The sequence below is a fragment of the Anabrus simplex genome, chromosome 2 (assembly GCF_040414725.1).
Source record: "Anabrus simplex isolate iqAnaSimp1 chromosome 2, ASM4041472v1, whole genome shotgun sequence".
Lineage (NCBI taxonomy): Eukaryota > Metazoa > Arthropoda > Insecta > Orthoptera > Tettigoniidae > Anabrus > Anabrus simplex.
This window is the reverse complement of record NC_090266.1, coordinates 822,826,614-822,853,535: the sequence shown is the minus strand read 5'-3', so window position 1 is coordinate 822,853,535 and position 26,922 is coordinate 822,826,614.

Genomic DNA, 26,922 nt, shown 5'->3' with positions numbered 1-26,922 from the left:
TAAACCTCTCCCCTAAACTTTACTTTTGATATGTTATTAGTTAACTATTGTCCGACTCGTTGGCTGAACGGTCAGCGTACTGGCCTTCGGCTCAGAGGGTCCCGGGTTCGATTCCCGGCCGGGTCGTGGATTTTAACCTTCATTGGTTAATTCCATTGGCCCGGGGCTGGGTGTTTGTGCTGTTCCAAACATCCCTGCAACTCACACACCACACATAACACTATCCTCCACCACAATAACAAGCAGTTACCTACACATGGCAGATGCCGCCCACCCTCATCGGAGGGTCTCCCTTACAAGGGCTGCACTCGGCTAGAAATAGCCCACGAAATTATTATTATTATTAATTAACTCTTTTGCTTCACAAGGAACACACTAGTTCATTCGAGGATTTTCTCAGTTATTATTTCTATAATTGAACGCAAATTGTACCAAGATCATGCAATGTTTCATGAAGTGAGACGGAATTGTTGCGCAAGTTTTGTCACGACACATTTTCTCAAGGGCACACCAACACTTGGACAAGAAGTCTCGAGACGTGGGGTAACTAGCGACAGTGATGTATCAACAAATTTGAGACGCAACTAATGAAGATGACTCACTTAACCCAGGCTACCTCCCTTCAGTATGTTCTTAAGGGCAACCTTTTATTACTAAAATGCGTTATTTTTGATATGCATAGAGTACGACATTTGTACTTACATATATATTATAAGTCTGTGAACTCATCTCGGGTCGCTTACAGCTCTACCATCAGTTTTCACAGATAATCTAGACGTCATTCGAGAGACGTGCTAGGGAAATTTGGAGTGAGTTATTTCCCTGTTTCCCTTCAGCTATCACAGATAGGCTAGACACCATTCGAAGGGCGTGCTAGGGAAATTTGGATTGAACTATTTTCCTGCTGCTTTCCTTACCAAGCACCGGATGTATGTTTTGTTATACCTGCTTTTTTTTTTTTTTTTTTGCTATTTGCTTTACGTCGCACCGACACAGTTAGGTCTTATGGCGACGATGGGATGGGAAAGGCCTAGGAATGGGAAGAAAGCGGCCGTGGCCTTAATTAAGGTACAGCCCCAACATTTGCCTGGTGTGAAAATGGGAAACCACGGAAAAACATCCTCAGGGCTGCCGACAGTGGGGTTCGAACCCACTATCTCCCGATTACTGGATACTGGCCGCTCTTAAGTATACCTGTTTTGTTATATGTCCCTGTATTACTAAGTTTCGTACGAAATTTAAATTTATTGACAAATTAGGATAATTCTCTCCATTAGCCTATAGGTTATTATATATGCTTCAATTTTTTCTTCCTTTAATCTCTATTATATAAAGCCACAAGGCTAACTGACTCACTGACCTTAATGTTTACCCGCTTCCAGATGAGCTAAAACTAAATTGTTAGGGCGTAACCAAAGGAAAATATCCCAAAAGATCCAATTTTTAATTTTCACCCCCTCCCCCAAGACAAAATATTGGACCCAATGGTCCAGTGCGTTAGAGAAATGACATTTCATAAAATTATAGCTTTTAGCTGGTAACCGACTGAGAAATTGCAAGATGTTCAAATATTTAATGTTTTACACCGGAATAATTTCGAAATATTCAGCCAAATTTGAAATATCTGACGCAAATTTCGGGTGGGTTAGAAAATTGAAAGTTGTTAAAATTATAGCTTTTACCCTGCAACCCTGTAACCGACGGAGAAATTCCGAAAAGTCACAGTGTTTCACTTTTTACCTCGGAAAAATATCGAAATATCCAAGTAATTTTCATTCCGGTTGGAGACTTTCGTTTAGAGGCGTTTTGTGGCTAAAGGGTAATTCCTATCAAAACATGGAAAGCACTTTCGGTTCCTAAAGTGAAGAGATCTACAACTTTGTTCCTATGACTTTTTGTCGTATGTCGACTCCCTCTTCCTTGGATTGAACTTCATTTTCCCAGTTTTGGACATTTTTTATTTATTTTCGATGTATTATTGTACGGATTCACACACTTATAAGACAGACAGAAGCACGAAATTCAGCAGACTCCTTGCCAAGTCCATTAGCCATACGTAAGCCAAATTTCATTATTCCAGCTGCAATATATGTAAATCCGTACGGGTGAATGTCTGACTGACTGACTGACTGATGTTGAAGTTTGATCACTTCTAGATGATGTAGAAACTTGAACACGAGCCTTTAACCTATGGAAAAAGTTCCAAAAGGTTCAAGCTTATAATTTTTACTCCCGTTCCCCAAAACAAAATTGCGGACGCTATGTTACAGTGCGCTAGAAGTTTAAGGTTTGGCACAGTTGTAGCCCTTGAGTTGCAACCGTCTGAGAAATTCCAATAAGTTCCAGTGTTTAAAATGTTACCTCCAAAACTTATCGAAATGTGAAAGCAATTTTCATGACGATACAGACCATCGTTCCGGGGTATTTTGTGGCTTAACGGTAAGTCTTTTCGCCAAATGGACAAAACATTCGGAACCCATCATGAAGAGATTTACAACTTTGGTTCCGTGACTTTTTGTCGTATCCTAATCCCTTATGCCTTAGACAGAGCTGCATGTTCTGATTTGACGTCAATTATGTACATTTTCCGTAATTAATTTTACTGTTTTGCACAGTTATAGGAATGATAGAATCATGAAATTCGGCAAGCTCATTGGAACGTCCATGGATCATGCGTGAGCTGAAAGAATTATTCTATCTGCCATGTAAGAACGGGAAAACGAAAGGAATATGTGGTCACTGTACTCAAATGTCAGCCTAATCTAAGATTATAAACCAGTGTACGGTGTACCCGATGCAGATACAACAAAACGTCAAAGAACCAAAATCTAGATCGCTTCAACCACAATACGCCTACCAGGTTTCAAGGCTATAGCTGTCCATTAGGTGAGGATAATAATTTCCCATCTTGTGAAAAACGAACGTAATTTGCAGCAGGTCGAAACGTTTACCTCTATATTTGCTATGAATGGAGAATATACAAGAAAATATTATAGGACGAACATATAGGCGAATAAATGGGCCGTCTGGTGGTGCAATCCGTTTCTCGGTACGTTGTACCGTTTCGTCACACTAATTTTCAAAATGATCACTTGTAATGTAGAGGAATTGGGGGTTTAGGGGCAGAGCCCCCAACGAGCAAAAGCGAGTGTGTTTTCTACAACTATATACTAGTTTTATAAGGTGTATGTAATATGTTGAATATATTGTTGAATTGTACGTACATTGTAGTGTTATAAGACAGATAGAAGCAGAACAGCAGGCTTCATAGCCTGATTTTCACCATTGAAAAAACGCATAATAATAATAATAATAATAATAATAATAATAATAATAATAATAATAATAATAATAATAATAATAATAATAATGAATCTGTTAAGCCTACTAAAATGCATATGTTGCGGGTAAAGTAATGAGACTCACTAATCCATGCTTATTCAGGTGAAGCTGACATTAACCGATAACTCTGGATAAAACACGAAATTGTTTATATCAATTTTATTCCAGGCTTTACCCGGGTAATGCGCTAACTACCCATGCGCGCTTGTGTAGTGCCTGTTTATTTCCACTTTAGGAGTATTTTTGAGAAAACAAGGCATGATCAATATCTTAATTACTATTTATCTTGATTCAATTTTGTAATTTCCTGTATTAGTACACCATATCTTTGTATTAAACATTTTACTTCAAATAACTTACTATCTGAATCCGTGTCCGACTCGTTGGCTGAACGGTCAGCGTACTGGCCTTCGGTTCAGAAGGTCCCGGGTTCGATTCCCGGCCGGGTCGGTGATTTTAACCTTAATTGGTTAATTCCAATGGCACGTGGGCTGGATGTATGTGTTGTCTTCATCATCATTTCATCCTCATCACGACGCGCAGGTCGCCTACGGGTGTCAAAGGGAAAGACCTGCACCTGGCGAGCCGTCCTGGGATATCCCTGCACTAAAAGCCATACAACATTTCATTATATCTCAATCCGTGTCTGAAATTAATATTTGAAGTAAAAATTGTAGTTGATTTAAGTGGTTTAGTACGATACGGAAATCAGGATTTCCATGACTAAAGTATCAGTAGGGAAAAACAAACAATAGGACTGATTCTCAGGTAGGGAATACGATACTACGACAGGTGGATCAGTTCTAGTATTCAGGATGTCAATTATTTACACATAACCCATCCGTAATTCTGCAAGACAATGCTAGGGCGCATGCAACAGGAGCGGCGTCTGCTTTCTTCAATCGCTGGAGCTGAAGAAGTATTCTACCACCCACCATACTCTCTGGATTTAAGTCCCTGCGACTTCCAACTAATCCCTAAGATGAAGGAACCACTGCGTGGAATTCGATTACGAACGTTTGAAGAGTTTCTGCAGGCAACCGATCGTTCTCTTCGCATTATCGAGAAACTAGTCAGTGTACGGTATCCAAAGGCTTTTGCTTCACTGGGCAGACGTGGTACGCAACGCTGATGGCTACCTCGAAGGTCTCTGAAGCCTAGAAATGTTTATATATGTTATACGTCTAGAAAACAAATAGTTGCCACTACCAAAAAGTTAGTCTAGTCGATATAAATTAAGGATTTCTTTGAAGAATTAAAAAATACAGTCAGTTCAGTTTTGTACAGAGTAATATACAACATAATTTTAAACTATTGAACGTGCTAGGATTTGTAATTTTAGGAAAAATATAAGTTTCTAACACCTGTTGGCCGCATCATTAAGAGGATTAGAGTCCTGCGTGAACTGGTTTAGGCTCGGTTCGACTTCGTCCGTTCAGCGAACATACTTCGGCGGCTCTACTCGGCCAAACATTTCATAGCCGACCGGTCCTGTCCCTTGCGCTTAAGCAACATCACGTATAAAAGCTAAACAGAATACAGCCAAGTGCAGCGGTTCAACGTCGTGTACCAAAACGTCACTAAATATGTACAGAAATATTACATTACAAAAGACCGTTTCCGAAGTTTCATATGTTTATTTCCTTCAGGTGTTAAATTACAATTTTCTCCTTACCTGGTACTACAGCACCTCTTAAACTACGATATTTTTTTTTGCTAGTTGCTTTACGTCGCACCGACACAGATAGGTCTTATGGCGACGATGGGACAGGAAAATGGCTAGGGGTGGTAAGGAAGCGGCCATGGCCTTAATTAAGATACAGCCCCAGCATTTGACTGGTGTGAAAATGGGAAACCACGGAAAACCATTTTCAGGGCTGCCGATAGTGGGGTTCGAACCTACTATCTCCCGAATACTGGATACTGGCCAAACTACGATATTCTGTCCATAAGAATGTGTATTCCTAACTCAATCATAACTCATTACTACAAGATTAATATTAGAATAATTGTTCATAATTATTAAAAAGTACACTTCTAATGTTAACAAAATTAATGATATTAATTAAAGACTAGTGTATATTAGTTGAACCAATTATTTTCTCAATCATAACAGGAATTTAAATAGAAAAACACGATATTGTAGGGCTATATTGGCGGCGGCGGCGGTGGTGGTGGTGGTGGTGGTGGTTCTGCGGCAAATAATAGAAATACCTGAAGGGACAGGTATAACACAGACAGAAATGAACATTTAAGAACAGGCTCGGCTAGATCTTTCATACAGAAACGTTTGGTGGTTTACCGATATGACCGATCGTCAGATTATTCTTCTAACCAATGGTCTTCATACTTTGTCATGCAGGGTTCTAGTGGATACGATTTATCCATTCAGTTAGTGCCCATTACCATCCGTTCCTAGTGTTCGTAAAGTGAAAATAGGTCCCTTGTAGTTTATAGACACAAATAATGAAAAACAAAAATCTCTTCAGAGGTGTTATATTCTGTATTAACACGCCGGCTCTGTAGTGTAAGTTGTCTCTCACCTAGATGTTCAATATTCAAATCCCGGCAAGTCAAGTGATTTTAATGTGGACTCAGGCTCATGAGACAAACTGAGGAACAATGGTTAATTTTGAAGGTAATTTTGACTTTAGATCTGCTTAGAAGTTCATTGAATAATAATAACAATATCTTAGAAAGTCAGGTAACAAGACTTGTATGGAGTGACCGGGCTGAGTGTCTCAAATGGTAGAGTCCAATTGGGCAGGTTCGATTCTGGCTCAGTCTGGAGGTATTTGAAGGTGCTCAAACAGGTCAGCCTCGTGTCGATGGAACACCAGCGGGGAAAAAGTTGTTTTATTTTATATGATAATGTCCGCTGTGTGCAACATACTTAATGACTGAATAAATTCTATTCTAGTTTATTCCATTCCTTTTCTGGCTATTTAATAAACCTCATGTTAAACGCAACAGTGCTCAATCACTTGAATATTGACTCGTTATACTGACCCAATAACTTTTGAAGATCACGTATAACAGTTGTGTAGATCAGATTGATTACCTATGACACGTCCTTACATGTCTCTAAGAGAAAATATTGTGCTTTATTACCTACTTACCAACTCTCAGTGGATTGCGCTTCGGACAGATGATTATCTTCCTCCCGGGTACCTGCAGCACTAAACACTCACTGGTTCTTCACGATTGCCTGTAACATTTCAAGTTTGGTGAATATGTATGGAATGTGTGTGGAAAGATCCTGAAAAACAGATCATTAACAACTTGTGCCACGATATGTTCCTCAACACACAGATTCGGGTTCGATTCCCGGCCGGGTCGGGGATTTTAATCGCTTCTGATTAATTCTTCTGGCTCGGGGACTGGGTGTATATGTCCGTCCCAAAACTCTCCTCATCATATTCAGACAACATACTACACTACCAACCACCACAGAAACACGCAATAGTGCTTACATCCCTCCATAGAGGGTTGGCGTCAGGAAGGGCATCCGGCCGTAAAACAGGGCCAAATCCACATGTGCGACACAGTTCGCACCCGCGACCCCATAGGTGTGGGAAAAGCGGCAGGAAAAAAATTATTATTATTATTATTATTATTATTATTATTATTATTATTATTATTATTATTATTATTATTATTATCCTTGGCCCCAGCTACCATGCGCAGACATCTTAATTTAACGCCATCTGGCTGTCTGTTCGTCAATTTCGACGTTCCGTTTTACTCTAGGCCTACTAGATGGCAGAGTAAATTGAATCTGTCTTAGGTGTCTATGGATGAGTTTTAATGAATTTTTTCGGGCATACAACAAATGTGTCCCCAGAGATCATTTACATGGCGACAAAGTAAGGCATGTAGTGTCGCATGGACTTTTTCTTTCCACCCTTCAAGAAACCTACTTCCTCTGCCGGTTTTCAACCCGCTGTCTTGGGATCCAGAGGCCGACACTCTACCACTGATAAACAGAGGCATCTATTAGGAACGATGAAATGTAATAAGAATCCATAGATTTAGGAAGAATTGGAATCAGCGTAAATCCCTCGTGCAATTACCAGAACTGAAGCTATGAATGTCCATCATCTAAAGATATTTAAAAAAGTCCCATGGCGCAACAGCCCTGAAGTGCCATGGCTTACCAAGCGACCACTGCTCATCCCGAAGGCTTGTAGACTTTAAGGTGGCGTGTGGTCAGCACGACTAATCCTTTCGGCTGTTATTCTTGGCTTCCAATACCGGGGCAGCCACCTCACCGTCAGACAAATCCTCAATTGCAATCACGTAGGCAGGGTGCACATCGAACCAGCCCTCAGATTCAGGTAAAAGTCCCTGTCCTGCCCGGTAATCGAACCCGGGGCCTCAGGGTAAGAGACAGGCACGCTACCCCTATACCACAGACTAAATTCATATACTTCTTCGTAAACCATAAATAAACGGATAAATAGTCCAGTCCATGATTCCTTTTGCCAGAATGCCTGTTATAATATTTTAGATGTCGGCATCTCGGACCTACCCTGAATCTAGTACAATCAATCAATCAATCAATCAATCAATCAATCAATCAATCAATCAATCAATCAATCAATCAATCAATCAATCAATCAATCAATCAATCAATCAATCAATCAATCAATCAATCAATCAATCAATCAATCAATCAATCAATCAGTCAGTCAATCAATCAATCATCCAATCAATCAATCAATCAATCGATCGATCGATCAATCAATCAATCAATCAATCAATCGATCGATGAATCAATCAATCAATCAATCAATCACTACTGATCTGCATTTAGGGCAGGAGTGGGAAGAACCATGAAATACTCTCTTTAGTGCCTGAATCATTAGACGTAAGACTTATAGACCCTCATCTAATGCAGACTAGCAAACTGCTGATAGTATATATCCTGAGTTGGTAGTTGAAAATTAGAGTAGATTTATTTCATGTTATGTCAGATATTATGTGAGAGCATTACACCAATAACTGAAGCATACTAACTTATATTGTGACTCTGTGCCACCCATTAAGTACAACTCAGCACCTGAAAGTTTCTAAGAAACTCATCCTGCTTTCATACAGTTTGTTTGCAATTATACTCCTACCTTTCCAATAATTACCTCTTAAACGTTCATCACTTCAAAGCAAATGAAGGCTAACAGCACAAAACTATATTACCCAATCGAGTATCTTTCGTGTCTTCTGGTAACGAGAAGAACACCTGCTCAATTTGAAAATAAGCAATTCGATTTTAACACTGCATTGGAGCAACGGAAATACGATTCCTGAATAATCCCTCCGTCTATATGTCTATCCGTCCTCGTGGCCTTGCTCGCTTCTTCCTATTGTCCGTATTAAAAATATTATGTAATTACGAAACTATCTTTATATCCGTCTATTCTCGGACGTACTTTGTTGAACTGGAGGGTAGGTTTGATAGACTCAGGATCTTATTCACAAGATGGAAGTGAAAATGGATCGCCTGCCAGAAAGTATAGCAGAGCATTCCGTACCTCAATCACCCGAACTGTAAAGGAATTTATCCCGCTGGACGATGACAAGATCAACCCCATTCTTGAATCAGCTTGCAGGCTGTCGATGGAACCATATTTGTACCCAATCACACACGTCGTCGTCCGATTCAAACTGATGTTCACGAATGCATTTCTTCCTTGTAACTGGTTGAGGAATAATACTTAGAATTGGACCCGGATTTTGACACACAGTCTAGAGCAGAGGTGTTCACCTGGGCGCCCGCTGAGGCTAGCCCAGTGCGGCCGGGCTAGCGCGACGAAAAAATGGCAGCTTGCGTAGGAAGCATACGTCACAGTGAAGCGAGAGAGCGAACACGCTTTGCAGGGAAGCGAGGGAGCATTTACGTTCAGTTGTGATTACGAAGCTCTTCTCCACTACTTATTGAAGTGTTGCTTGGGGTACATTATTTAAAATAAAACTTTATAATCGCAACAACACCAACAAGAACACTGACCTTTTCAAGATATTCAGGTTTGATTTAAACTGTGCTCGATAAAAACAGTCTGTTTTTTTCTTATATTCATTAAAGGAAAACTGACACCTTGTAATTTTTGATTTTCCGTGTAAAAGGGTACAGGGTTTAAGCGAAAAAGTTACGATTCACATTTTTCTTGGATGGGAATGACAGAATTTCCATTTTTAAAAATATAAAATTCCTGTCCTTCATTAAGAAAAAATCATATAATTACATGCTGCAACAATGATTTTCCGCGGTATTGTAGTGTTGTGTGACTTTCACTGTTCACTGAATTTCTGAAAATATTATTTCAAATTTAAATGGTGATAGGGAGTTTCAACACGAATGAGGACATAGAAGATATTTACTATCCAAAATTAAATTACAACAACAATGTAAATTTATCTACCAGATAGATGTACAGCATGAAGTGTGTACAGTGCATTACGTCTTCTGGTATGGGCTAGAATAAATTTGTTACTTTCATTGACTTGTCTCAGTCTCATCCTTGGCTGTGATAATACAAAAGTGACCGAGGTATGAGCGATGCTAGTAATACCATTCCTTATGCAGCCAGTCCCTGTTATGAATGGTATGAAAATATCACTTGTAGGGTCTGTTGGTGCGTGCATTTCAGTGGGCTTGGCAGACTGATATGTGAGCAATTTCTGGCTCGGTGAGGAAAGTAACGAGAAACTATCTCACTCCTCATTTCCCTAGTACGCCTCTTCAGTGATGCCTAGGCCATCTATGACAGCTGTTGGCATAGCTGGAACAAAATGTAATAATAGTAAATCCATCTGCAATGTCTTAGGAAATTTCCGTCAATCAAATATCTTATCGAATAATTTTACGAATATTACCAGAATTTGTTGATTTTTACTTCTGTAACTTTCCTAAATTGTCTGACTAATTTTACAAACATATTATATAAAACTGCATTTAACTTGAAAAATCTGAATATCTGCATTTGAAATGGAAATTATGAAAATTAACATTCATTAAATAAAATACACAATCGTCGGACCTTGTACTCACACTTACTTGTTACCTGCTTACTTACACATACGTCATTTGAAGGGCGCCAGCTGCCACTCAGTGCAGCAATAATAGAATGAGACTCTTGACTATCTCTGGGGTGTGGGGTAATAAGCTTACTTTTGACAACATACCATGTAAGTTCTGGGAAAAGGAGATTGGCGTTTGGTTTCCCCATTAATTTTGAGGTTAAGATATTTTACTGTCATTTAAATAAAACTATGAATTCGTTTGATAGAACAAAATATATTCTTTAAATAATATATAAAAAATAGTGAGTCTTGTTGCGATAAAACAGATGAGAATATGAAATTATGACATTGCAACTGAAAGAAACTAGGCATGAATTTGAATTCTTCTTGACCGGACATTTAACAATTTATACGAAATATTTCCCTCACTGATTCACTTGACTGTACCTTCAACACTTTGAGTGTAATTACGACGTATTCCTTTGATCTGGTATTTACTGTAGATATATCACGCCTAACTTGGTGATACATCCTTGTGACTGCTTCTTCTCCATATCATCTGACTTCTTTGTAAGTCAATATGGTATTACCTCTTGGCAGGTCCAGGGTTGCCCTCTCTGACTCCATGGTAAGCCTTGCGTCCGTGTCTTCAACTAAGTGACCAACGAACTTTTAGCCTCACTCTCTCAATGACCAATAATTAATGGCTCACTGAGTCTTCTCCATCTCTCGTTCACACTTGTTGACTGACCGACTGAGGCTTCTTCATCTAGTATACTTCTTCACTGTACTGCTTCCGTTTAAGTAATGACTCATGACCGACTGAGGCCTCTCCTTCCCATAGACTGACGCTATAAGGCGCTGGTCCTCGTATTTATAACCACTGGTTGACACACCTACGCAATCTCCAGAAATAACAATGGCATACTCCCACAACGCGGCAAATATTACATATAGTGGTGAAATCCCCTGGGGCGGCTGAGTCTCTGAGCGAATATTCTAAAAGCTCACGATGACGTAGCCATGACTTGGCAATGACTTGGCAATGACTTGGCAGAAATGCCAGCAATATTGCACAATGTAAGGATGTCACACTCAACATCTGATATATCGAAACTCTCACTGTACAGGTATTTAATGTTAATCTACATATACGTATATATGCATACACTCAATTACAAATACGCATGCGACAAGCTTTGCGTACTGGAATTGAATAATAATTATAACAAAATAATAGTAATCTCACAGATAAAATAATAATAATACAGACATAATAATAATAATAATAATAATACAGATAAAATCATACAATAATAAAAATACAGATATCATCTTGTAACGGGATTTGAACCGTTACAATTCTCCTCCCTCATAAATAAATCGAAGAACAAAGAATCGATTGATTTATGAACAACATAATATAAATATAACACTGACACATATAAACACTTTAAATGAGTATACAACAATAATTTTCTTTTTCAACATCCATACATTTTATAAAATATCAAATGTATGAGAATTTTTCTCGCACATTGCTATCGTAGATAACTCTCCAGTGTCCCATTCTCTTTTTCTCTCATACAAATCACAAGAGTATATAGCACTTGATTAAACACATATAAATAATTTTACTTAATTATACTACATTCTTCTTTTTTTAACATATCAAAACATTTTGTGAAAATTCACTTATATGAGAACTTTTCTCGCATATTGTTATCGCAGATAACTGTCCAATGTCCTGTTCTCCTTTTTTGTCACACAGAACATGACAATTTAGCACTTATTCTTCCAATACACCAATACGACACTTGGTTCACACGCAAATCGCAGACGTTAATTTTATTTTGCCAATTTCTCACAAAAATTAACCATCTTAATCTTATCTCAACAAATCTCACGTGAAGTATTTCTTTAAATTCTTAATGTTATAAGTACCGACAATCTTCCCTTCCTGATCTTTTAAGGAATATGCACACTTCCCGATGCCGTTCACAATAGTGAAATACCTCTGATACAAAAGAAAGAATTTAGACATATTTCCCGCCTCTGCAGATGATGAAATGGAACTCTGAGTAGCACTCTGTCACTCAAACGAATCAATTTTGCCCTTGTAAACTTACATATCTCAATAGATCACATCCTTCTAGGTAACAACAATAAAAGAAACAATACTGTGGCTACAAGATGGTTCAATTATTCCGTAATCCAGCATAATGTTTATTTGTTCTTAGACTTCACTAGGACATTTAAGTTGAATGGGGTACTTACCTCCCACAATGATAAATGGTCATGTACTACAAATTTATGTTCATATACGTGTTCTTCCTCACTTACCACTAAATACATCTCGATGCTTACCTAACATCGAACACAATTACTCTTCCTGTAATTCCCTCAAATTACTTCACGTCACTGCCTCATACCGACGATCCCTAAGATCCTGGTCGTTATAGACACCTGACACACTTCAACACATTTCCTCTCACTAAGAACACCTTCACTTACCTCTCATATATTTCAAAGAACACACGTCACCAACACACTTACCTCAGACCATCATAATTAACACGTACTTCTTTAGTAGTTATACTCCCAGAACAAACACACACTACCTAAATCAAAGTCTATTCTACTTCCATGATTTGCAACCAAGTCAGCCCCCAAAATAACCGAATACACAAGTTTTGGTACAACAAGGCATGGTTGAAAGTTACATTCATCTTCAATCGTAATTGGTACCGCTATCATTTTATTTACTCACTGTGACTTACCCAACGGCTGTTATAATATCTAATAGTAACTTTGCTTACCTTCTTCGTATCACAATTTCCATCATCGGAGTTACTACCTCACTACTTATATCCTCAGTATTATAACTACTTACATCACTTAACAAATCACTCCTTATATTTAAATTAATACTACTATTTCTTACTTTATTACCTATGACTACGTCATCACTTGAAACATTTGACTTATCACTACTTAGGTCACAATCACGTTGTTCTCTTAAATCTACTCTTACTACACAATTATCTACACTACCTACCTGTTTTTGACAACTTTTACCTTCGGACTGTTCACTTAATTTACCCGATTCCCTGTGAATCTGAAATACTCTGGCTCGATAACGACACCTTGATAGCATTCATATTCAGACTATCATAGTCTCTTTGATAACTCAAATCCGTACGCCTCCCATCTTCCGATTCTCTCTCATTACTCTTCTGACCTTCTTTCTCATAACTCAAAACCATACGCCTCCCATCTACCGATTCTCTCTGATTACTCTTCCGACCACTATCACCATCAACACAACTATTAATCCTCTGTGGATCATGATTACCCCCTCTCCTCTGATACACGGCTAACATTTTCCCCCTCTCTCTACTATACTACTTTCCCCAGACATCATGCGCTCTCTCTCTCGCGCGCGCGCGCGCCCTTCCACACATTCCTTCCAAAGCCTGTCAATGAACTCTTTAATCTCTCCTAAATTAGACATATTATCCCAGTACACTCAAAACCATATTTTACTTTCACCGACAAAAACATTAGACAAGATTTCCAGTACGTATTCCCATTCATTAATATTATTCCTCGACTTACTTCCAAATCTTTTCTCAACTATTTTCACAAATTCCGTAGTACTGAACTGTTTTCCAGAAAACTTGGTTAAATCACGATCCCTACTGAACAAACCACTCGCTACTAGCACCTCTACCGCCGTTTTACCTGTAACTTCATGCCGTATCACTTCCTGGCAACTCAAAATTTCTTCTTCCGCTCCCCTCTCAGCGTTCTCTTCCACTATTCTCACGTCTTCCTGCAATTCTTCCTCTCTCTCTCTCTCTCACCTGCTGTGATAGCGTTTCCTGTTCGTTCTGTAGTTCACTGACTTCCACAAGTTTGCTTACAATTTGTTCAATTCTACTAACCTGTTCCCCCATCTCTTCCCCAACTGCATTGCAAATCTTGTCCAATCTCTTCTCGACTACCTCATGAATTTCTTCCCGATTACTAGAAATCTTATTACTTAACTCCTTGATATTCTCTGTACAAGTTCCTTTGACATGCTCAATTTGAGTATGAAGCTCGCTCCGACTCGACTCCATTTCTTCCCTAAGGTCAACACACTTTTCATTTGACTTACTTTCTAACTTAGATGTTTGATTATTTATCTCTAATATCTTAGTATCTATATTACTAATGATCACATTACAATTTTGGTTATTGCTGCTAATTAATTGATTCATTTTGCTACTCACAGAGTTAATATGTTTATTAAAATTTTCATTACTAGTACTAATTAATTCTTTCATCTCGTTCATCTCTTTCTTATTATTTTCATTATTAGTACTAATTAATTCTTTCATCTCTTTATTATTTTCACTACTACTACTACTAAAAAATTCTTTCATCTCTTTCTTATTATTTTCTCTACTCGTATCAATCTTTTCCTCCATACGTTTCTGACTATTTTCACTACTACTACTGAAAAATTCTTTCATTTCTTTCATCTCTACCTTACTATTTTCACTCAGTTTTTTACAGTTTTCATTACTGATCTCGGTAAATTTGGCCATCATCAAATTTATAAAATCTTGGTTCATTCCCCGCGCGATTTCCTTTTGGGTTTCAGTGTGCTTCTCAATTTCTGCACTTTCCTGAATTACCTCAGAAGCTTCCATCGTCTTCACCTGCTCCCTATTCTGAATTTCACCTTGGATGTCCGCAGAAGCAATGACCTCGTCGTTACATGACTTGTTACTGTCTTCCGTGTCCATCTTTGGTTCACTAGTAATAGTCCGCGATCTCAAATTAATTTCCCTCTTCAAATCCCTTGACATATCCCCAAAATACAAACATATATCACAAAGTTACACTCCTGACATTTACCGGTAATAATTTCCGTTGGCCTAAATGCGCACACTCTTCCCAAAATGAACCAATGATATGCTGTCATTCAGAACAAATTCTGAATTTCTTCGTGTCCCACGTTGCGTCGACACTTTGTAACTTTCCTAAATTGTCTGACTAATTTTACAAACATATTATATAAAACTGCAAGAGAATCCAACTAGCCTCTTTCACTCCAACTCCAGCACGTAACCTGCACGAGGTGTCCCTGCTAAACTGAGCAACCCAGTGGAGGTTGGGTAACCAATCCCAGCGGAAACTGGGTCAGTGAACCGATCAGTGCTGGGGGCTTCAGGGCTTACAACCCTGATAGTTAAAAACTTGTTACCTTCGGGTGACCTAACCTAATCACTTGTGTGATAGACTGTATCAAACATGAAGTACAAACTTAATGAACATAATACCTCAGGTGGTAAACGATCCACAAGTAGGTCATCGGATTCTGGGGGACCTACACCTTCATGTGACCCAGTCGGATCTAAACGAAACTTGAAACGAAATATTACGTATCTAGCCACAATCAATATAAACTCCTTGATCAAGACCGGAAAGCTTAAGCATACACTTGATGTACTGAACGACAAGAACATCAGTATAGCAGCTCTCCAAGAGACTAGGTTTCCAGACGAAGAAGCCATAGAGTCTCAAGGATATAGAATATATAAAGGGAAACCTGGTAATAGAGTAATGGAAAATGTACCATTCCTTGGGACTGGTTTCGCAGTACACCATCTACTGGTTAAAAGCATACTTGACTTTTCATCACCAAACGATAGAACATCGGTGCTTTCCTTCAGATGCAAGAATAGGGGATACTCAATGATTAACTTCCACGCTCCTACCAATGACTCTAACAGGAAAAACCCAGAAATGACAAACCAGTACTGGGATGCCCTTGAAGAAACCCTTGATAAAGTACCAAATCATCATACGACTATATTGTTAGGAGATTTCAATGCCCAGATCGGTAGAGAACAGAAATACCGGAAGATTGTCGGAAGATATCCTGCCCATAAGAGAACCAACAAAAATGGGGAACGCTTAATCAGTGTCTGCACCAAGTATGGATTACTTTTGATGTCTACAGCTTTCAAACACCTTCCCAGAAAGGCAATGACATGGCGATGCCCAAATAGCATGATGGGTGAATTCCAAATTGACCACGTAGCAATAGACAAGCTGCACCACAGGGATATTATGAATGTCAAAGTGATACGAGGAGCCAACATTGACTCTGATCACTACCTGTCTCTGGTTAAAACGAACCTGAAACCACTAATAAAGACCACGGGTATGTTAGCAAAAAACACGAAGATCCCTAGGTTTGATATCACCAAACTCAAAGAAGACAGCACTAGTTACCAAGAGAGGCTGATTCATAATACCAACAGGATTAACACATCTACAAAATGGGATCAACTTAGGGATGCCATAACAGTAGCGGCTCAGGAAACAATCCCCAATAGACCTAAAGGGAACAAGCATCCGTGGTGGTCCAGCGAATGTGATAAAGCTATAGAAGCTAGGCGGCTAGCGTGGATCAAATGGAATGTACATAAGAACGAAGCTAATTTACAAGCCTTCATTGCACAGAGGAAAACTACGTCGAGCATCATAAGAGGGGCCAAGAGGAAGCACAACCAGGAACTGATTAAGCAAGCAGAGGAGGATTTTGTAAGGAACAACTCTAGAGATCTATACAAGGGCCTCAAGCAACAAACAACCCAATTCGCTTCCCCTGCTTTACATCTCCAGAGACCAGATGGATCGCTGTGTCTTAATGACAGCGATTGTACCAAGACCCTAGCTAACTACTTCAAAGGACTCTTAAATGCAGAAGAACCTATTGAACGTCTCCAAGTTACAGAACCAACTAACCCCAATACTGAGTTTATCCCTCCTCCAACGTATGAAGAAGTCAGAGATGTAATTAAATTACTCAAGAACAATAAAGCTTCTGGGGAAGACGGGATAGTAGCAGAAATGCTAAAACATGCCGGAGAACACACCTTCAGGAGCATACATAAAGTAATTCTGGACATATGGACTAGTGAGAGGCTCCCAGATGACTGGACGTCAGCCATTATCCATCCAATCCACAAGAAGGGAAGCAAAACAGATCCCAGTAACTACAGAGGAATATCACTCCTTGCTGTTACCTATAAGATATTTTCCAAGATTCTGGAACGCCATGTCACAAGACAGTTGGATAAAGAGTTAGGAGAATATCAAGCAGGGTTCAGAGCATCGAGGTCCTGTACCGAGCAGATACAAAATCTGAAGACCATCCTTCAATACAGCAAATCAAGAGCTCGACAATGGGTAGCTATATTTGTCGACTTCCAGAAAGCATACGACTCAGTAGATAGAATTACTCTTTACAATACATTAAGAGAACTAGGACTTAACGACAAGATCAACAGGCTGGTGCAAGCAACCTTGCACAATACCACAGCCAGAGTAAAGTTTAGAGGACAACTCTCGGAGAGTTTCGCCATTAAAACAGGGGTGAGACAAGGAGATGGCATCTCATGTATATTATTTAACTGCGTTCTGGAAAAGATAATTAGAGAGTGGATGAGATTCCTTCCAGAGAACACTGGATTACGGATGGGGATTAAAGCAGACAACCTGAGGATACCATGCCTAGCCTTTGCAGACGATCTGACTTTATTGGCAAATGACATACAGGAGGCTACTACTCAGCTCCAAACACTGCACTCAATAGCGGCTAAAACGGGTCTTTTGATCAACATAGGAAAGACCGAGTTTGTTACTAACATCAAAGATGCCCCTGGAAAGATGAGAGTCAGTGATAATATCTACATCAAGAGAGTCAAAAGTGTAAAGTACCTTGGGGAATGGTTCTCAGAGGACCTCAGCGAAACAATGGCTCTTGAACACAGGAGACTCAAACTAGATAAGGCTTACCATGCCTGTAGAAAGCTGTATGCTTCAAAAAATCTGTCGATGAATGTCAAACTAAGACACTACAATGCAGTAATCAGACCGTCAGTCCTCTATGCAGCAGAGTGTCTATATTTAACTAAGAAGACCCCACTAAGAGCCCTCGAGGTACAAGAAAGAAAGTTCCTGAGACGGATAGTGGGACCAAGAATTTTACCAGATGGAAGCCGATGGTATCAACCAAATCGTGAGCTATATAAACACCAAGAAAATCTCATAGATGCCATCAGAAGAAGGCGACTGGCTTTTTACGGACACCTATCCAGAATGGACTCAAATAGATTATCTCATAGGATCTTCATGGCTGCTAACAAGGGCAAAGCTACTGGGTTCGTGTGGATGAAGCAAGTGGAGAAGGACCTTTCGGAACTCCACATAAATCAAAACGACATAGCTGATCGGAGTAACTATCATACAACTCTTAAAACTAAATCCTTTGTAACATCCCTCACAGAAGTTACCCACAGACCAAAAGACGAGACCAGGAAATGGTCTGAGGAACGTAAGATTGAATTTAGCCGGAAAATGAAGGACTACTGGGCCATCAGGAAAGCTCGAGGTACCAACAAGAAAACAGCTGCCAAACCAGCCGCTAAGAACACCAATTGTGGCAAACAACGACGATGACTTCAAGAAACAGCTAAAACACAAGCACCGTGGTCCATAGATGGCCCTAACGAATTAAAAAAAAACTGCATTTAACTTGAAAAATCTGAATATCTGCATTTAAAATGGAAATTATGAAAATTAACATTCATTAAATAAAATACACACTCGTCGGACCTTGTACCCACACTTACTTGTTACCTGCTTACTTACACATACGTCATTTGAAGGGCGCCAGCTGCCACTCAGTGCAGCAATAATAGAATGAGACTCTTGACTATCTCTAGGGTGTGGGGTAATAAGCTTACTTTTGACAACATACCATGTAAGTTCTGGGAAAAGGAGATTGGCGTTCGGTTTCCCCATTAATTTTGAGGTTAAGATATTTTACTGTCATTTAAATAAAACTATGAATTCGTTTGATAGAACAAAATATATTCTTTGAATAATATATAAAAAATACTGAGTCTTGTTGCGATAAAACAGATGAGAATATGAAATTATGACATTGCAACTGAAAGAAACTAGGCATGAATTTGAATTCTTCTTGACCGGACATTTAACAATTTATACGAAATATTTCCCTCACTGATTCACTTGACTGTACCTTCAACACTTTGAGTGTAATTACGACGTATTCCTTTGATCTGGTGTTTACTGTAGATATGTCACGCCTAACTTGGTGATACATCCTTGTGACTGCTTCTTCTCCATATCATCTGACTTCTTTGTAAGTCAATATGGTATTACCTCTTGGCAGGTCCAGGGTTGCCCTCTCTGACTCCATGGCAAGCCTTGCGTCCGTGTCTTCAACTAAGTGACCAACGAACTTTTGGCCTCACTCTCTCAATGACCAATAATTAATGGCTCACTGAGTCTTCTCCATCTCTCGTTCACACTTGTTGACTGACCGACTGAGGCCTCTTCATCTAGTAGACTTCTTCACTGTACTGCTTCCGTTTAAGTAATGACTCATTACCGACTGAGGGCTCTCCTTCCCATAGACTGACGCTATAAGGCGCTGGTCCTCGTATTTATAACCACTGGTTGACACACCTACGCAATCTCCAGAAATAACAATGACATACTCCCACAACGCGGCAAATATTACATATAGTGGTGAAATCCCCTGGGGCGGCTGAGTCTCTGAGCGAATATTCTAAAAGCTCACGATGACGTAGCCATGACTTGGCAATGACTTGACAATGACTTGGCAGAAATGCCAGCAGTATTGCACAATGTAAGGATGTCACACTCAACATCTGATATATCGAAACTCTCACTGTACAGGTATTTAATGTTAATCTACATATACGTATATATGCATACACTCAATTACAAATACGCATGCGACAAGCTTTGCGTACTGGAATTGAATAATAATTATAACAAAATAATAGTAATCTCACAGATAAAATAATAATAATACGGACATAATAATAATAATAACAATAATAATAATAATAATAATAATAATAATAATAATAATAATAATAATACAGATAAAATCATACAATAATAAAAATACAGATATTACCTTGTAACGGGATTTGAACCGTTACACTTCTTATTTCCAAAACTCGTTTATTATTTCACTTATTACTCTATCTTTCCTACATTTGGCCATTCTTGCCATCACATAAGCCTCACATAATAGTTCATGATCTAAGCAGGGATACGTATCTCCAGACTCCTCGAAATATCCGTACACGCTCCATTGTTTACCGAAGTATCCTGTCTTCCTAACAATTTGTGAAAATAATCAACAAAACATCGTTGGTAATTTTAACCTTAACATATCCCCTATCTCCTCTATTTATTTTGTTAATGGCGTTTCATATCTTATCACTACGATTACTTTTGCAATCAGTATTTATCAATTTCTTCTGTAGCTGTGTTTGTTCTACTAATATCTCTTTGTATTTCTTTCACAGATTACAGAAGTGTTCTCGTGACTCAGAATCACCCTCTTTCGTGAAGGCCTTTAGGGCTCTTATCTCTTCCAATTACTTTTTTGTCACCTGAACTATGGTCTTAAAAGTGAAATCTTGAAAGTTCATTGATCTGTTGGATTAATTTCTACTGTGCACTATAGGTTTCCAAGTAATTTGTTGATAGTAGTGGGTACTTAAGGACAGTCTGATGTTGCCCTTGCAGAGAAGAATGACGCTATCAACATTTGCCAGTATATTATCTTGTGAGCATGTGAGTTGTGGTTCTGAGCAGGGTTTTGCTGTTCAATAAACTGTATAAATACGTGTAAAAGAATTCTTAACGTAGGTGAACGAATGGAGTATCATTCAGGTTGAAAGCAGAGTTTGTCATCAAATACAAGGCAATTCTGCTTTGTGATGACGTTTTGAACTTTGATTAATTATTTTCGTTGTGTTTTAGTTATTTTATACTTTACAATGTTATTTAGTACCGTGTGTTTAATTTTTCTGCAACAGGTACGTTGGTGCGTAAGTTAGGTTACATTATGTTAGTGTTAAGTTAGTTCTCATTGTCGTTATATTTCTGAACTTGGTCGTTACTTCTTCTTCTTAATCTGCTTACCATCCAGGATTGGTTTTTCCCTCGGACTCAGCAAAGGATCCCACCTCTACCGTCTCAAGGGCAGTGTGCTGGAGCGTGAGACATTTGGTCTTGGAATACAACTGGGGAGGATGACCAGTACCTCGCCCAGGCGGCCTCACCTGCTATGCTGAACAGGGGCCTTGGTGGGGTATGGGAAGATTGTAAGGGATAGATAGGGAATAGGGAAGGAATCAGCCGTGGCCTTGAGTTAGGTACGATCCCGGCATTTGCCTGGAGTAAAAGTTGGAAACCACGGAAAACCACTTCCAGGATGGCTGAGGTGGGAATCGAACCCACCTCTACTCAGTTGACCTCCCGAGGCTGAGTGGACCCCATTCCAGCCCTTGTACCACTTTTCAAATTTCCTGGCATAGCCGGGAATCGAACCTGGGCCTCCGAGGGTGGCAGATAATCACACTAACCACTACACCACAGAGGTGGACTCTTGGTCCTTACTGCTTCTTTAAATATATCTCTATGCCAAGTTGTATGTTTCGTCGCAATTTTGTCCGTCGATTGAGATGGTTTGTAGGCTGGTGTGTGTGTGTAGCTGATGACTGGAGTTATTGGTATGCTATGTTTGTATAGTCTGGGCTGGACATTTAGTGAACGTGCTGCAAGGTAACAGAGATAAACGGCATGGACCACTATTCTGTCTGTGACACAATGCCAAAATGCAATGAACTTGAACTTCCATTGAAAGGGACGGTGACTGGAGACGAAGAAAATATTACATACTACAAAGTCAACACCGAATGGAAATGCCAATGAACTATATGTTGGTGAGATATCTGAAGAGTTATTTAATATGAGTTTCACTTAAATTACAATATAATAGATTTGGATGAGAACAGTAGCCATTTAAAAACTGTTACACATCAACGTATTAAATAGAACGAGCAGACAGGTGATGTATGAAGTATCACCAAACAATGTGTGTTCTAACGATAGTTTGGAGAATAATATTGACGAACAGGTGTAGATATTTTGTTGATGAAGATGATACGAATATTTAACAAATGCAAAGAAAGGTTTCAATGCATTGTGCTTTGTGGAGTGTTCAGTGTGTTTTCTTATGTCTAACTCGTTTGAGAAGACCTGCAGTATTTTCGATAAATAATTTTGTTTTTCATTCTGACAATCTGAAAATGATCTCTACTTATAAGCGGACTGACATTGAAGGAGAAATCGTAATGCTCTTTGAACGCAGTGATATTACCAAGTATCTATCAGTTAAAGGAAACCAATAAACTGAAACAAGTTTAAATTTGGGGGATGAGGTGATAAGACATCTCAGACAACTGCGTACAACTTTTTGCAGGTGACGCGTAAGACATACGAAATCACACAGAACACTCCACTAAGCACAATCCATTGAACCCTTTGTTTGCATTTGTGAGATATTCGTGTCATTTTCATCCTCAATATATCTACACCTGTTCATCAATATTATTCTCCAAACTATCGTTAGAACACACATTGTTTGGTAATACTTCATACATCACCTGTCTGCTCGTTCTATTTAATACGTTGATGTGTAACAGTTTTTTAAATGGCTACTATTCTCATCCAAATCTATTATATTGTAATTTAAGTGAAACTCATATTAAATAACTCTTCAGATATCTCACCAACATATAGTTCATTGGCATTTCCATTCGGTGTTTACTTTGTAGTATATAATTTTTTCTTCATCTCCAGTCACCGTCCCTTTCAATGGAAGTTCAAGTTCATTGCATTTTGGCATTGTGTCACAGACAGAATAGTGGTCCATGCCTTTTATCAATCAATCAATCAATCAATCAATCAATCAATCAATCAATCAATCAATCAATCAATCAATCAATCAATCAATCAATCAATCAATCAATCAATCAATCAATCAATCAATCAATCAATCAATCAATCAATCAATCAATCAATCAATCAATCAATCAATCAATCAATCAATCAATCAATCAATCAATCAATCAATCAATCAATCAATACTGATCTGCATTTAGGACAGTCACCCAGGTGGCAGATTCCATATCTGTTGCTTTCCTAGCCTTTTCCTAAATGATTTCAAAGAAATTGGAAATTTATTGAACGTCTCCCTTGGTTAGTTATTCCAATCCCTAACTCCCCGTCCTATAAATTAATATTTGTCCCAGTTTGTCCTCTTGAATTCCAAATTTATATTCATATTGTGATCTTTCCTACTTTTATAAACGTCATTCAAACTTATTCGTCTACTAATGTCATTCCACGCCATCTCTCCGCTGACAGCTCAGAACATACCACTTAGTCGAGCAGCTCTTCTTCTTTCTCTCAGTTCTTCCCAACCCAAACTTTGCAACATTCTTGTAACGCTACTCTTTTGTCGGAAATCACCCAGAACAAATCGAGCTGCTTTTCTTTGGATTTTTTCCAGTTCTTGAATCAGGTAATCCTGGTGAGGGTCCCATACACTGGAACCATACTCTAGTTGGGGTCTTACCAGAGACTTATATGCACTCTCCTTTACATCCTTACCACAACCCCTAAACACCCTCATAACCATGTGCAGAGATCTGTACCCTTTTTTTACAATCCCATTTATGTGATTACCCCCAATGAAGATCTTTCTTTATATTAACACCTAGATACTTACAATGATCCCCAAAAGGAACTTTCACCCCATCAACGCAGTAATTAAAACTGAGAGGACTTTTCCTATTTGTTTATTTCTGTTACCTTGCAACACGTCCACTAAATGTCCAGCCCAGACTATACAAACATTGCATACCAATAGCTCCAGTCATCAGCTACACACATACACCAGCCTACAAACCATCTCAATCGACGGACAAAATTGCGACGAAACATACAACTTGGCATAGAGATATATTTAAAGAGCAGTAAGGACCAAGAGTCCACCTCTGTGGTGTAGTGGTTAGTGTGATTATCTGCCACCCCCGCAGGCCCAGGTTCGATTCCCGGCTATGCCAGGAAATTTGAAAAGTGGTACAAGGGCTGGAATGGGGTCCACTCAACCTCGGGAGGTCAACTGAGTAGAGGTGGGTTCGATTCCCACCTCAGCCATCCTGGAAGTGGTTTTCCGTGGTTTCCCACTTCTACTCCAGGCAAATGCCGGGATTGTGCCTAACTTAAGGCCACGGCCGATTCCTTCCCTATTCCCTATCTATCCCTTACAATCTTCCCATACCCCACCAAGGCCCCTGTTCAGCATAGCAGGTGAGGCCGCCTGGGCGAGGTACTGGTCATACTCCCCAGTTGTATCCCAAGACCAAATGTCTCACGCTCCAGCACACTGCCCTTGAGACGGTAGAGGTGGGATACTTTGCTGAGTCCGAGGGAAAAACTAATCCTGGAGGGTAAGCAGATTAAGAAGAAGAAGTAACGACCAAGTTCAGAAATATAACGACAATGAGAACTAACTTAACACTAACATAATGTAACCTAACTTACGCACCAACGTACCTGTTGCAGAAAAATTAAACATACGGTACTAAATAACATTATAAAGTATAAAATAACTAAAACACAACGAAAATAATTAATCAAAGTTCAAAACGTCATCACAAAGCAGAATTGCCTTGTATTTGATGACAAACTCTGCTTTCAACCTGAATGATACTCCATTCGTTCACCTACGTAAAGAATTCTTTTACAGGTATTTATACAGTTTATTGAACACAGCAAAACCCTGCTCAGAACCACAACTCACATGCTCACAAGATAATATACTGGCAAATGTTGATAGCGTCATTCTTCTCTGCAAGGGCAACATCAGACTGTCCTTAAGTACCCACTACTATCAACAAATTACTTGGAAACCTATAGTGCACAGTAGAAATTAATCCAACAGATCAATGAACTTTCTAGATTTCACTTTTAAGACCATAGTTCAGGTGACAAAAAAGTAATTGGAAGAGATAAGAGCCCTAAAGGCCTTCACGAAAGAGGGTGATCCTGAGTCACGAGAACACTTCTGTAATCTGTGAAAGAAATAAAAAGAGATATTAGTAGAACAAACACAGCTACAGAAGAAATTGATAAATACTGATTGCAAAAGTAATCGTAGTGATAAGATATGAAACGCCATTAATAAAATAAATAGAGGAGATAGGGGATATGTTAAGGTTAAAATTACCAACGATGTTTTGTTGATTATTTTCACAAATTGTTAGGAAGACAGGATACTTCGGTAAACAATGGAGCGTGTACGGATATTTCGAGGAGTCTGGAGATACGTATCCCTGCTTAGATCATGAAATATTATGTGAGGCTTATGTGATGGCAAGAATGGCCAAATGTAGGAAAGATAGAGTAATAAGTGAAATAATAAACGAGTTTTGGAAATAAGAAATAAAAATCAACAAATTCTGGTAATATTCGTAAAATTATTCGATAAGATATTTGATTCACGGAAATTTCCTAAGACATTGCAGATGGATTTAATATTATTACATTTTGTTCCACGCGAGAAGTTATGAACAAATCCTGTTGTTATTGGTACATACTTTCTGGAATTTACAGATAGACAACTCTCTGCTAGTCTCAGTCACTGAACGATAAACCGATAGAGGGCATTTCAATCCCTAACAAATATATCCAATTTACAAAAAGCGTGGTGACAGAAATAATCCTAAAAATTACAGAGGCATTACATTACTGGACTCCCTACGTACATATACAGGAATTTTGGCCAATAGACTAATGAAATGGTAGGAAGAATTTTCTATCACCTTGAGATATTAGTGTGGTTTCAGGAAAGGTAGAGGAACAATAGATAACATTGGTATTGTAAAACAATCATAGACAAATATATTAAACAGAAAGGAGGAAAATTTTACATAACTGCTGTAGATTTTGAATAAGCCTTCCGAACGGTCATCAGGGATCATTGGTCGGTAAATCACGCCTATTAGGAGTGTCTAAAGAAGATGATACAAGCTATTGATGCCATCTATGGAAAATTGCATTGTAGAATTAGGGTAGGTGACGGGGTAGTATTTGGCCAAAATCAAATTAAATCGGTAATGAAACAAGGATGTATTTATATCACAGTTAACATATTTCAATAAATCCCGAGATATTTGGCCCGAAATTCGGGAAATTAGAGTACAATACGGCTATCAGACGAAAAAATAAAAACTGAATAGAATTCAACCCAAAAATACATTTCGGTACATTGACACTAATGAAGTGCTTGGTATTTAAACTCTGCACTAGAAATGCCCATTGAAATAGAGAAGTTAGATACTGACCCTGTTATCTTCTTGGCAAAGGTGCAATACAACGAACACATCACAGAGTATACTAGACGCAGAGTATGGATATGTAGCCAGCAGCACAAGCATCGCCATTCTCCACATCATCCCTAAGGGAGACATTATTAACAGTGTAGAATTTCTAGAACAATACCAAATACACACACGCTGTATCTCATTTCACTAACATTCTCATTGATTCGACTACAATTTAAAAAATACAATG